Source organism: Zingiber officinale, chromosome 2B, assembly GCF_018446385.1.
Source record: "Zingiber officinale cultivar Zhangliang chromosome 2B, Zo_v1.1, whole genome shotgun sequence".
Classification (NCBI taxonomy): domain Eukaryota; kingdom Viridiplantae; phylum Streptophyta; class Magnoliopsida; order Zingiberales; family Zingiberaceae; genus Zingiber; species Zingiber officinale.
Window position 1 is genome coordinate 20835130 of NC_055989.1, and position 9089 is coordinate 20844218.

Below are 9089 nucleotides of genomic sequence, written 5' to 3' on the forward strand. Positions count from 1 at the left end.
TAGATCAATTAGCTTGCAATGCATCTCGATATTGTCAAACAATTGTCATAGCTTGTACAGATTTGACAAGCTGTGAGCAGATTTCACAGCTTGTACATAAACTAAATAGTTGTGAGCAAAAAGTAGGAAATCAAAGGATTTAGTTAGAAAGATATTAATTTCTTATATACAGAATAATTAGTTTTCTATTCTCTATTTTATTGTAACGTTATATATAATGGGTATTCCCTTTCTGAATGTAAACAATTGATTGAGTGATATCGATTCGATCCACATTTTTCACATAGTATCAGAGCTTTAGCCTTCATTGCTAATTCTCTTTTCTACATTTCTTCATCATGGTCGATTCTCAAACAACCATTTCCAATAACCCTAGCCAATCTATTGTGTTTGATGATGGTAGTTCAGTCCAGAAAATTAGCGATCTGCAGAATATTCAAGCTTCCAATCGACTCAACGGGAAGAACTACTTGAAATGGTCTCAGGTTGTTCATACATATCTCAAAGGCAAAGGGAAACTTAGCCATATCCTTGGGGCAAGACCTGCCACGACTGATCCAATTTTTGAGGCATGGGATGAAGAAGATTCTATGATTATGTCTTGGTTATGGGATTCCATGGAACCATCCATCAGTGATTCATGTATTTTTCTCTCTACTGCTCATGAAATTTGGGATTGCATTACCCACACTTACTCAAAAGCCCGTAATGCTGCCTAAGTTTATGAACTTAAAGTCAAAGCAGATGCTACTAAGTAGGGAGATAAATCAGTCACTGAATATTTCACGATTTTACAAAAGCTGTGGCAAGAACTCGATTACTACCAAGTAATTGAGATGTAATATACTTCATATGCTGTTGTTTTGAAGAATTTTATTGAAAAGAAGTGTGTATATGATTTTTTTAGCCGACTAAAATCTTGAATTTGATCAGGTTCGGATCCAAACCATTGGCAAAGACTGCATCCTGAATTTTTTAGCCGACTAAAAAAAAAGAATTTATTTTTTCTAAAACCTCTGGACCACCACTATTAATACCAAAAATAACAATGGAGAGCATATTTGGATTGCTTGTAATTTTAGAAATCCACAGGACCTGAAATGGTTGTAATTTGAGGTCTCTAGGTCGATCAATGGGACCCACTAATCGACTTAGAGACCTCAGATTGTAACAAATTCGGGTTCTACGGATTTCTAAAATTGTAAGAAGTCTAAATATGTTCTCCATTGTTATTTTTGGCATTCCTAGTGGTGGTCTAGAGGTTTTGAAAAAAATAAATCTCTCTTTATTTTTTTTCCCTTTTTTTCTATTGTTGGGCCCGATATGAAGAGATATCAGGCCCAACGTGGGTCTGATCTCTTATAACAGGGTTGAGAAAAAAAAATAAAAATAGGAGAAGAAAAAATAGAATTTATTTTTTTCAAAACCTTTGAACAACCACTAGGAATGATGAAAATAATAATGGAGAGCATATTTGGATTCCTTGTAATTTTAGAAATCCACAGGACCTAAAATGGTTGCAATTTGAGGTCTCTATGTTGATCAGTGGATTTCAGTCGAAACCCACTAATCAACTTAGAGACCTCAGATTACAATCATTTTAGGTCCTGTAAATTTATAAAATTACAAGAAGTCTAAATATGCTCTCCATTGTTATTTTCGGCATTACTAGTGGTGGTCTAGAGGTTTTGAAAAAAAATAATTCGTATTGAATAAAATTTAATAGGTGAGAGAAAAGAAGAAAGAGATTTGATCATCCAAAATGAATAGTTTACACTTAGCATGTCACGCTCCGGGGGAGTCCCTACCGAAGAAATATCGACAACATCTCCCTTGTACGGGTGACAATCTGAAGCTTACTACAAAGTCTTCAAGGCTCACAAACCTTGGCCAACATGGTCGGAACATATACAATAAAATATTTAAACAACCACGCAGTTTATATAATTCAGCCTCTGGCTGACTACACAACAATTCACAACCACGCAATTTAATAAACCTATACCACTACTTGAGGAAAACACAACCCAAAGCAGAAAACCATCGCAGCGGAAAAACAAAGGTAGTAGACCAAAACTCGATATAAAAATCCTCGAGTACAACCACACATCATAAGTATGTAGGAACATAACAAGGAAACCAAAAGTTCAAAGATAGAAAATCGTCGCGACTCAAGGTGGGGACTAGCGACTGGAACCTCCTGACAACATCAACCTGAAATAGAAAATATATCAACGGGGTGAGTCCAACACTCAGCGGATACCAAGCTGACATGCATAGTAGGAAATAACCAATAATAACAATTATGCGTACAGTCTCCTGGAATAATAATGGAAAATGCAAAAATGAAGGAAATGGGAGAAGCTGTACTCACCAAGACCTCCTATCAGGATAATAAGGTCGTCATACCAAAAATGTCATATCTCCTGTATGCATGTCAATCATATGCATCCACCAAATATGCAACAAACAAAGTGCAGCAAACACAAGCAATAAATGCAATCATGCATATGATGCAAATGACATGTCCTGATCACTCTTGACTCCAGTTAGTCATCTCACACACGATGGTGAGACCGAGTGGATAGGGTTGTGACAACTGTGTACTCTGCCATCACTGCTCTTGAGTGACCGAGTAGACAGGATATTGTCGGAGTACACCTATCCTCCTACCCCAAATCATAAGTGGGGGAGCTCAATGCTCTCATCTCCCTGAGTCGGTCCAGAGGAGGGATCCCTGTCCTACTACCACGCTGCGCCACGCTACCCATGAGTGGACCAGCGGAGTGTTGGGGTTGCAAGGTTGCAAACATAGTCCCACATTGAAAATACATGGTAAAGATCATGAGTTTATAAGAGAAAGATATCTCCATTAGCATGAGACCTTTTAGGTAGAGCCCAAGAGCAAAACCATGAGGGCTTAGGCCCAAAGTGGACAATATCATGCCATTGACGAGATATCTAAATTCTTTTTGATCCTACAATTTGTATCAGAGTTCAGACTGCTAGAAGGTTTAACCGCTGACTGTGCATAAGAACTATGGTCTGATTGAGCCATGTGGGTACAATATTGATCTCGAACAAAGAAAGTGAGAGCTTCTATGTTCGGATCAAGAGGACCAAACACCAGGCAAGAAGTCCTAGTTGCGGCTAGGCAAGTCCTAGTAGGTCATGCAGACCGAGGGGTAGGAAGACCTGGTGGGTCGATAATCGGACGTGGGAAGCCTGTGGTCCTTTGTTTGAGGGTGGGATTGTTGGGGTTGCAAGATTGCAAACATAGTCCCACATTAAAAACACATGGGAAAGATTATGAGATTATAAGAGAAAGATATCTCTAATAACATGAGGCCTTTTGGGTAGAGCCCAAGAGGAAAACCATGAGGGCTTAGGCACAAAGTGGACAATATCATGCCATTGTGGAAATATCTAAATTTTTTTCGATCCTACACGGAGCACTGACAGAGCAATCTGTTGCAACACACCCTGCCTGAATAAAAACTACTAACCCATGAGTGGTTGTGTGTGCAGATCCATGTAACTGACGATGTGCTCAACAATAATAGAGCTGACAATCGCTCAGTATGCAATCATGCGAGATGGTACATAACACTAAGCATGAAAATCCTGACCATATCTATCTCCATAAAACATGTACAAAAAATAAATGACTCAATTAAGAAGATCTAGGTACACATATTAGATATGGTAAATGTTTAGTCCGGTATATCATAAGACATGGTATGTCACTACCTCTATGAGCATAAATAACCAAGAGGGTTGCCACCATAAATAATCAAGAGGGTAATGGATGCAAAACATGTAATAAATAAGCATGCTGAAAGAATCAAACAATGAAATATTGATGCAAATATAACATAATTATTACCACTCATTAAAATCCACTATGCATATCAAATGATAATATCTAAAAGATAAGTTAAGGTACTCATCTCAAAATAGCGCGTGCCAAAAGAAATCCCACGTAAGGCAGCTCGTCGCAAATCATAGTCCTGTAACCAAGTATTTTATTTAGCTAAGTTTCTATAAATTAAAATAGCTAAATAAGATCCAAAAACTTGTTAGGGAAGACCCTATTCGTTAACCCTAACTATCGATTAGGTATTTCTAATGCAATTCACCACTTAACCTAGAGTTAAGCTAGTGTAACCTCAATTAATCCATTATTAAATCCATGGGGTAAATCAACCTAGTTAATCTATAACAAAGTTCAATAATCTATTCCACACCTAAATCTCACAGCCATTGCTGTTGATCCACAGCTAGAGATGTTGTTGACGAGAAGGAGTAGCTGCTGGAAACCACCTCACTCCCTGGATCAAAGAGATCAAGAAGTCAACCAAGAAATATTTTCACCACTATAATCCAACAACAAAAATAGTTTCCCTTACCTCTTCCTCTTCAATCGTCGGTGCTGATCATGGATCCGGTGAAGGAGATTATCCCCTGTTGATGACAGAGGTGACCGGAACCAATCGCACCTACTGCCTCCCAACCAAACACCCAGATCAACACTACACAAAGATCTAAGCCAGAAATCCACAGCTAGATTTAATGGCTTACCTCCAGGATCACAACTAGGGCATGGTACGTCCTCGTTGACAAACAGAGAGGAAGATCGGACAACAGTTGGTGAAGACAATAGCTGTCCCTTCACCCAAATGGCTGGTGTTGGACAGATCTGACACCGGTAGCCCCGATTTTCCTCCGACCTAAGTAAATTTGAGGGTAGCGATGGTAGGATCTTCGCTGCCTCTTGCCGAGGCCGAAAGAAGAACGAAGCTAAGAATCAAGGAGACTAGAGTAATGAACAACCTTTTCCCCCTTCAAGGCTCCAAGATCGACTCCTCGCCGGTGACACCGAGAGACAGAGAGAAGAATCGTCGATCGCAAGGAATCGAATGTGCGAGGAACAGAGGACGAGTTGGGTAGAGAAAGGATTCATCTCCTTGGCCACTGCTTTTGTACGCGGGGGAGAGGAGGCATCGCAAGCGGCGGCGACGTTGGCGCTTCGGTTGGGGAAGAGGAAGAAGAACCGACGTCGCGCGAGAGGGGAGGAGGAGAGGGATCGGGCGAGGTTTAGGGCACGGGTAAGAATAAGAAACGAAGGAAAAGAGAGAAAAAGAAAATAAATAATAAAAAAATCAAACATTTCCTCGTTTAAATGAGATAACTTAATCAGACTTTTCCGTGGTCTAATAATTGATCCCCTTAAACTTGTCATATGAGCTCCGAAAAATTTTCAGAAAATTTCTAAAAATTTCTGAAAATTCCCTTAAGGTTATATTTAGGTGTCGTATTTTACATAGCATGCAATAACATGTTTTCTAAATTTAACAGTGATCATCCAAATAAATAACAATTTAAATGATTATCCAAATGGTTATCAAGTCGAACAATGATCATCCAAAATGAATAACAATTTCAATGATCATCCAAATGAACAGTGTCTATGCTATGAACTACGCTACTATTTCCTAACATATGATTATATAGTGCAAGTTGATGAATATACACAATATCCTATCCTGTTGCGCATGGAAAATGACATCGATACCATTTGTGAACAACGGGAGGTAATGGATGTCCCTCACGTAAAAAAACCTATATACAAAACATGAATAATTAGCAATGTAACAAATTATAAATTAAGAAATTTATATTGTTGAACTGAAAATAAATGTACCTTAATAAAATGATTTCCATTCACATGTGCAATACAAATATATTTTGAAGACTCAACCACAAGAGTCCGCAGAGGGAGAAATGTATAACATAATTGAGCAGACAAACTAACCAGGGCAACATTATATCTCGATGCAACAAGATAACTCATTTTCGGCAAAGTCATCCAATGTGAGAGTGACATGGCTTCATTAAAACAATCCAACATGTGCTTTACTTCTCCAACACGATCATTTTCATTGAATATTTCTTCATATAATATTTTGAAATGTGTGATCTTCTCAAGAAGGTCCCGTCACACCCTTGACCATGCATCCTCACCAAAACCAAGTAGGCCAACAATGAAACAAAAACCACAGTGACTATCACTCACCACATCTTTAGTGTCAACAACATACTTGTGGAGATGAGATGGTAGTTGATCAATATAATCAATAGTGGAAGTTGATCGTGTATGATGACGAATAATCTATTCAAAAGTGATACAAAAAGTCAATCGCATATGAAAAAATTAATAATTATTTAAATGTATTAAAAAATAGATGTCGTTACCTTTAGCTTCTGCCTCCTCGTTCTACACAATCCTACATGTTGTGGAAATATCGGCCCACTAATAATTAAAATATTTTCCATTAGTGAATGACTATCTTTGATAGACTCGACATACTCAAAAGCACTCGGTTCACGCTTGATTGATTTTATTTGTTTAGCTTTCGAAGTTTTGGGTCGACCACGAGTGTGAGTGTTTACCTCTAGCACTTGCAGTGAGGTTGTTGTTGGATTAACAATCTCTCTCAATCCCCTTAACATTAACAATCTCCGTGAATCATTCGCCATTTAAAAAATCATGTTAACATCACCAACCGCCTCAGACCATCGACTACCAATGTCATCCCTAATATCAATCCCCTTACTCGCCTCCATATCTAACTTCCTCCAAAAACTTGTCAACAGTATCTAATGGGATTAGCATGTCCACCTGAGTATATTCGGCAAGCTCATGTGCACAAGGTAAGCCACATGTCTTCTGCAATACACAACCACACAACAAAAGGATCTACGCCAGTCGCACTTATACCCTTCATTTCATCAAAAATCTTGTCCAAAGCTGTAATTGAAACTACACCTCGTAAAAAGTTGAACACGAATGGTTTGTATTGATGTTGGACTACATTAATACTCTTTTCAAATGAATCTTTGACTACGGTGTGAGATAACTCAAGTAAAGAGTGAATTTAATCCAACATGTCTCAAAGTTACCCTGGCTCGATCCAAGTTGCCTCTTCAATTTTGCATGTGCACTCTCGGCCCTATTTGTTGTTGTGTTGACAAAATGGATGACATTATTTGTCCAACAGGACACAAATCTTTCTTTGAAAGGAAGAATCTACTGATTTGTTATATACTGAACAGTATCTGGATGGTCTGAATAATCTTGTTGGAATCTCCTAAGCAACTCATAAAATGTAGCTTCATTTTCAGCTAACATCAATACATTCCACAAGATATAAAAGAATCTCATTTCTCCTTGGTACGAAATCCCTTTTTGCAATTTGCCAATATATTCCTATTAATATGCCACCGGAACAATAAATGCTTTGAAGTGGGAAAAGTACTTTTGATCGCATTCATCAATACAATCTCTCGATCGGTTATAATTACCTTGGGTAAAGATGAATCGTCCATCAACGACCTCAAGATATACAATGACCATAAGTAGTTATCTTCACGCTCAGACTCTAAATACACGCAAGCAACGAAAAATGTCAAGTCTGTTAACGTCACACCAACTATTTCAAATAGCGATAACCTATATCGATTTGTCTTGTACGTACAATCCATCAACAATACACTTGGAAAAGCACACAACAGGTCAATACTCTTCGGGTGAGAAAAGAAAATATCCTTCATCGCGTCAGTTTTCTCGCACCGCCTGTGATGGTAGACATAGTTATACTCCTTCAACTTTGTCATAAGATATTGCATTTGTGATCAACCTCTATGTTCGATTATTTTATGCTTTTGTCGTGCATTGTAAATAGTCTTCATTGTCGACTTATTTTCAAAAAATCTCTCCTTTAACACGCTCAATATGTCTTTCGGTAGACTGTGGCTCTTTGACAAGTCAACCACCAACTCCTCAGAACATGACAAGCGCCCAGCAAATGAGTGACCTTCCAAATACAACGCGCAAGGATAATTATGCATACCGCAAACAACATTCAAAACCCATGGTCCGTCAATGGATATTTGCATAGCTTTAATTAAAAACGAACAACCACACTTCTTTGTTCCAGTAAGTCTCTCCTTACTATTCGGATTACATTCTTTTCATCTTTCACATTCTCACATCTTTCTTCAAACAATTTCTCTTTGGCTGACGATATTGGCCACTTTGTTCACATGCCAAAAACAACCGAGCCCATCTCCCACTATCTCTATTGTCTGACCTCTTCACTACTACAACCATCCTATTCGCCTTTGCCACCTTATGTGCCCAAGCAACTAGTGCATCATGAGATTCAAAACATTAATTCGTAGTGAACACTATTGTATAATCCATCACCATCTCATTATTCATAGGAGCAATGACTTTACCCTCCATAGAACGTGTATTTGATTCCTAACAAAAATCAGAAAATATTATAACATTACAAATATAACTTTACAAAATGTAAAAATACGCATTAGTATTGTTCGCCCAGTGTTCAGCTACAAATGGACAAACATAACTCACATGTTCAAAACTAAGATACCGAACATATTCAGCTATGTTCGAAAACAATCAACCGAACATATTTCGTTATGTTCAGTTTCCAAAAGCCAAACATTGCTCAAAGTGTTTGACTTGGTATGACCGAACATTACGCGTTTGAATAACTTTTAGACTGCTACAATTCAAATCACAATGATACAAATATACAATTATACTGCACGAAAAAAATGAAAAAAAAAAACTTACATTGTGTAGGGCCGTTAGATTCGATAGAGGGGAGGTGAATATCGATTCGCAAAAGACGAGTATAAACGCAGTGGAAAAATAAAATAGACACAGATGTTTTTACTTCGTTCGGAGCCTGTGACAACTCCTACTCGAAGGCTCGTGGTCCTTGACCACTTTCGTTGGGCAATCACTAACAAGTCGAAATATGATTACAGAATAAGTACAGGAAATGCTAGTGAAAATAAAGCAATACCAACAAGGAAATTAAATAAAAGCCGAAGGAGCACTTTATCGGAGCGTTGTTGGCGTCGCACTGAACGTCGAGCAGCAAGACCAGCAGTAGAAGAGTTCTCAGATGAATTTATTCTGAAGCTCCTGCCTGGGGCTTCTTTTATATGTTGTTCCGGGCGCCTGGATCCCTTCCGGGCGCTTGGAATGTGAC

The 9089-nt window shown here is 38.3% G+C and overlaps 1 long non-coding RNA gene across 1 annotated transcript; it reads right to left on the reverse strand.

The window, feature by feature from the left end:
* Positions 1–3528: 3528 nt before the first annotated feature.
* On the reverse strand, positions 3529–5105 carry LOC122045471. The gene is made up of 5 exons (XR_006129992.1): positions 4834–5105; positions 4582–4730; positions 4410–4502; positions 4248–4331; positions 3529–4010 (listed from the first exon to the last, which is right to left on the reverse strand). It is a non-coding gene; the product is annotated as an uncharacterized LOC122045471 (long non-coding RNA).
* Between the last annotated feature and the right edge of the window lie 3984 nt (positions 5106–9089).